Here is a 5,999-nt window from a genome sequence, read left to right on the forward strand (position 1 = left end):
GCCACATTGATTAAAATTTTCTTTGCAGACAAATAACTTTGTTTTCTCGAAATCAGCTGTTTTTGTGTTTGCCCCACAAAAATATTTTGTGGTCAGATTGTGGCAAAGAAATATTTGAATTTTTTCGTCAAATATTTGCTCAATGTGACCTTACCTTTACTCTTAACAATGTTGCTTTTCTTTTTCATATATGAATAATTTTTCACGTGTAAACAATGCCTTAGCAATAAAAAAATATTTATTTATTTATTTATTCAATTTCCATTCTATAATACCAAAGCCTTCAAGGCCAATAAATAGTATTAACAATATAGAATATTCCTGAGTAAACTTAAAACTAATAACAATATCCATAACAAAATCTCATATATAATTGGCTCCCCAGCCATAACTACAAAAAATACTAAAAAAGGACAATATGCATCTATATACCATAAGCAACAATACAAAAAATATATGCCACCGTCATCAAAGAATTTAATAATAAAAGCTCACAAAAAAGGCACAATAGAAAATTTTTCAAAAGATAATTAAACAAAAAAGTACAGTAATATTACAACCACGTCTCCCTTCAACGAAGTAATCTCAAATGATTCAACAGTTTTAAGCAAAACGCATTGTTGGACTGTGAAAAAATTCTAAGTTCAACAGGCAAATAATTCCATATTCTAGCAACACGTATCACAAAGGACTTCTCAAAAGTAGTGTTAAATATCCTAGGTATAAAAATCTGAGTTGTCCTAGAAGACATATTAACAACATATTGCATATTTATCTTATCGTTGTATTGTTACTAAAAAGAGGCAGCATTGTTTTATTTTCAACCGGGCACTACTTTTTCAATTTGTCAATTTCGAACAATTGACAATACTTCTCTGCTATTTGATTGTTATGTTTGGAAACATTATATTTGCCTAAACTAAATCTCCCAAAAATTAGTACTTTTCTTTAACTACTCATTTTCCACGCGTAAACTCTGCCTTAACAATGAAAATATTGCCAACATATGATATTATGTCATTTTCAACTTGATGGACAGCTTTGTTTTATTTTCAACTGGGCACTACTTATTCCTTCTCCTTTCTCATAGTTCTCAGTCAATTTCAAATGATTGGCAACACTCCTCAGCTCTCCTGGCGTCATTTGAATTTAAACGTCCAATAAAGAAACGCCGCCAAGCAATCAGCAGACATTTTATCAGATTTGTTTAATAATTTTAATTAAAAGGCTCTTTAATAAACAAAGGGAGGAAGAATTTACTAAGAAATCGAATGAATCTAAAGGGGAACATGAATACATCGGCACAAAACCAATCACAGTCGCAGCCGCCACGTAAAACGAATGAACACATTCAGGTTTACGTGCGAGTAAGGTAAAATGCACCACAATCTTTGTAATATGGATGTTGTTTTAATCAAATGAAATACTTTCATTTTCTATTTATGTCATATTAGGCCATTGAATCGCCGTGAAAAATGCATACATTCCACAGAAATTGTAGAGGTGGTGTCACACAAGGAAATTGTGGCTCGTCATTCTCGTTGTGGCTCGGTATTGGATGAAGAGATATAATTCAGAAATTTTGACAATACTATAATAGATGATATCTGTATTGGAGATTTGCGGTGGTTTGGAAATGCGTTCTATATTTGCACGAAAAGTACTAATTGGTACTAAATTTGGTATTGGGCGAATAGAGCTGGAAATTTGGTTTTGCGGTCACCGTTGATCTTACGGTTTGAGGCATAAATTTGGTTTTGGAAATGTGGTATTAAATTTGGTTTTGGGTGAAGCGATGGAGCCGGAAAACCCAAAATTTTATATTGAGATCTTTGTTGATATCTGAGATAGAGATATGTTTTCTCTAATGCAAATGGGTACTAAAAGTGCACGAAAAGTAGTACTATAGTTGGTACAATTTTGTATTAGGAGAAGAGATAGTGTTTGAAATCTGAAATTGTAGCTGTACATGTGTAGCCTGGATATATATAGGCGATTTCGGAAACGTGTGCTATAATTATAACAAAATTACTAAATGGTACTAAGTTTGGTATTGGGTGAAAGTCTCTACTGCTATTGGTATTGATATTATATTCTCCATTGGTATCTGAAATCGAGATAAGCAGTCGGTTTCGGAAATGCTTACTATAATTGTACCTAAAGTACGAAATGATACTTATTTTAGTATGGAATGGGGCTGAAATAATGGCATTTTGGTGTCTTTGGTTAAGATATTGAGGTGGTTTGGCAATGTGTACGATAATTGTTCAAAAAATACGAAGTGTTACTAAATTGGGACAAAACGGAAATCCCGAAATATCATATACAAATCTGCGTTAGTATCTGGGAATGAGAAAAGGAGGTGGTTTTGGAAATGTGTACTATTATTGTAATAAATGATACTAAATTTGGTAATAGGGAACTGAGATCCTGAAATTTGATATTACCGTCACTGTGGGTATCTAATGTTGAGATATGGAGATTGTTTTTGATATTAAGGTCTCTGTTTGTATCTGGTATTGAGATCTGGCGGTGGTTTTAGAAATTCGTACTACATTTGTCCGAAAAGATCTGATTGGTACCAATTTTGGATCATTGTTGGTGTTTAGAACGGAGAGATGCAGATGCAGATGGTGTTTTAAATGGAGAGATGCAGGATAGAACTGAAATTCTGAAAATTGATATTGGGGTCACTGTTGGTTTTTAAGGTTTACATATTGAGACATTGAAATAGTTTTGAACACAAAAATTGGATGAGGGTTTTACTAATATCCTCAAGGTAGACTTAAAACTGAAAAATTATGAGAACTCTTTGGTGTAAAAGGTAAACAATTTCCTATTAATCATTAAAAGTCTGAAAATTTAGTACAATGTATGCCGTTTTGAGCAAAAAGTTATGTTAAACTGAACGAATTGTGCATTTTGAGTACTAAGTAAAAAAGCTGTAACTTCGGCCGGGTCGAACTTTGAATACACACCACCATTTGGTACAAATTTGGCAATTTTCAAAATAATAAAATCCGTTAAAAATTCTGTTAATATCTTAAAAATACCGAATGTAGCCGTATATTAGAGTCTATACGACGACGTGGACCTGCATAGGCAAATTTTGTCATAGCTATTGTAATATTCAAATACGAAAATTCAAAAAAAAAAAAAAAAAACTGTTATGTAATAAATATCGAATATAGGGAGGTACCATTGGGGTTATAAAACGTGGACTTACACAGACAATTTTCTGGCGTAGGCTGTACGCCATTACGAACTTTAAATACAAAATTTGATATAATTCCGGTAAAAAATGTCGCTAAAATCTTCAAAATACCGAATATCGGGGGGTACCGTTATATGGGGGCTATACGAAGACGAGGACCTACACAGACAATTTTCTGTCACATGCTGTAGTATTCATTACGAACTTCAAATTCTAAATTTGAAATAGTTCCGGCGAATAATGTCTCTAAAATCATCAAAATACCCAATATTGGGAGGTACCGTTATATGGGGGCTATACGAAGACGTGGACCTGTATAAACAATTTTCTGCCTTAGGCTGTAGTATTTATTACGAACTTTAAACACCAAATTTAAAACAATTCCGGTAAATAGTGTCGTTTAAATGATCAAAATACCGAATATCGGGAGGTATCGTTATATGGGGGCTATACGAAGACGTGGACTTACATGGCTCATTTTCTATCTTAGGATGTAGTATCTACTACGAACTTCAAATACCAAAATTTAGATAATTCCGGTAAATAATGTCGCTAAAATCATCAGAATACCGAATATCGGGGGTAACGTTATATGGGGGCTATACGAAGACGTGGACCTGCACAGACAATTTTCTGTCCTATGCTGTAGTATTCATTACGAACTTCAAATTCTAAATTTGAAATAGTTCCTGTAAATAATGTCTCTAAAATCGTCAAATTACCCAATATTGGGAGATACCGTTATATGGGGGCTATACGAAAACGTGAACCTACATGGCTAATTTTCTTTCCTAAGATGTAGTATCTATTTCGAACTTCAAATACCAAAATTGAAACAATTCCGGTAAATAATGTCGCTAAAATCAAAAATACCGAATATCGGGAGGTACCGTTATATGGGAGCTATACGAAGACATGGCCCATTTTCAATACCAAAAGGTCTGCAGAAATAATACACATTTGAGTAAAATTGTATCAACCTTCGTTCGGAAGCTAGAGTGATTTCCACAGACGGACAGACGGACGGACATTGATAAATCGACATAAAATTTTCTGCTGATCAAGAATATATATACCTTGTGGGGTCTAAAATGTATATTTCGAGGTGTTACAAACGGAATAACAAACTTAATATACCCTCCATACTATGGTGGAGGGTATATAAGGCCTAACACAAACTTTTGAAACGAATCTTAATTTTTAAGGTGGACTTTTCGCTGACGAAGTAACTGACACTTGCTATTTTAATACATTCCTTTTTAAAAGTCTATACTTAATCAACTAGATTTCTCATTGAATTTCAAATCCAACTTTAATCAAATAGATTCTTAACAACTGCCTTATTCTTCAGCCATCTCCACCCTAGAACATTTCAAAAGTTCTCACACAGTTCTATGATTTCCTTTTGCTGTCATGTGCAAACTCTATAAAATCTGATGAAGTGTAAATATCTCTTTCTATGAATGTAAATATTTGCTTCTTTACATTCAAATGGCAAGGCAAACATTTAAAAGTCTTTGAAGTGTTTTGCGATGCCACCCATTACTCCGCAATATTACGAATGTGACCCCTGCCCCATTGCCATCTGGCGTTCGTACAAACACAGAGGCCCTCTCCTCCCACACGCACACCAACACCTCTATTTAGGTGTGATATTTATATATAAGTAGGTCGTATTTACAATTATTATATCGAAATATAATGTGAGAGTCTATGATGCACTGGGGTATAATTTGATTTGTATTAATTCGATTTATAGTCTTCTCAGGGCTCAGAGTCTGGCTGTTAAAGAACAAAGTGTAAATAATATCCCCCCCATAATGACAAAAATACTTGGAAATGTAAATATGTTGACAAGGGAAGCAATATTGGAGGGGGATGAGAAGAAAGAACATAACGTGAAGGAATAATTTGATTTATGCGCACCTCTTCATAAACCTGTAGAGAATAAAAAAAAAATAAGGAAATCACATTCGAAACGAAATGGTGTTCTATAGAGTGGGCTATTAACGCAGCATTCGAAATGTAAGTACTTTTAGCGAAGAAAAGTGGAAATCAAAGTGAAGTGCCTAATAAGAAATTAACAATTTTATATGTGTTATTATTAACGTAAAGGTCTACGTTATTTCACCAGCGGTTTATACATTACAAAATAATAATTAACTTATATGATACAAAGAACCACGAAATTGCAATTAAAGAAATCATTACAAGAAAATTACAATTTGAGTGGATAGCAAATGAAAATGTGTTTCTTTTATATTGGTTTACCGATTTTATGCGAAGAACATATAAATTGATTTTGACAGTATTATTAGAAATGCGAGGATTTTTTAGTCCAATCCATTAAAGCGTCCTATTGGCCTTTTTATACTTCCTTAGTTGGAAGGGTATATTAAGTTAGACCCTACAAAGTATATATATTTTTGATCAGCATGAAATTCTATGTTGATATAAAAATGTCCGTCCGTCTGCCTGTCTGTCTGTTGTTCTCTGGAATCATACTAGCTTCCGAATGAGTTGGATTAGGTTGATAAAATTTTACTCAGATCTATGTCTGGTCTGCAGGAATGTTGGTAATGAAAATGAGCTTTATAGGTCCACGTTTTTGTATAGCCCTTATAGAGGGTAAGATGAAAAAACTGCAACCAACTTCAGACTGCTGTCTGTCGTCCGACAGCTGTAAATTTATCCCAGTGACAACTCATTATATTTCCAGAAAAAAAGTTATTCGTGAAGGAATTGGCTGGAAAACTACAAGTGGGTATAGCTAGGGAACTCCAGA

General features: G+C 33.7%; 1 long non-coding RNA gene across 1 annotated transcript; it reads left to right on the plus strand.

The window, feature by feature from the left end:
* Positions 1 to 1,076: 1,076 nt before the first annotated feature.
* On the plus strand, positions 1,077 to 1,821 carry LOC109612266 (uncharacterized). The gene is made up of 2 exons (XR_009343822.1): positions 1,077 to 1,372; positions 1,455 to 1,821. It is a non-coding gene; the product is annotated as an uncharacterized LOC109612266 (long non-coding RNA).
* The last annotated feature ends 4,178 nt before the right edge of the window (positions 1,822 to 5,999 follow it).

Source organism: Musca domestica, unplaced genomic scaffold, assembly GCF_030504385.1.
Source record: "Musca domestica strain aabys unplaced genomic scaffold, Musca_domestica.polishedcontigs.V.1.1 60, whole genome shotgun sequence".
In the NCBI taxonomy this organism is placed as follows: domain Eukaryota; kingdom Metazoa; phylum Arthropoda; class Insecta; order Diptera; family Muscidae; genus Musca; species Musca domestica.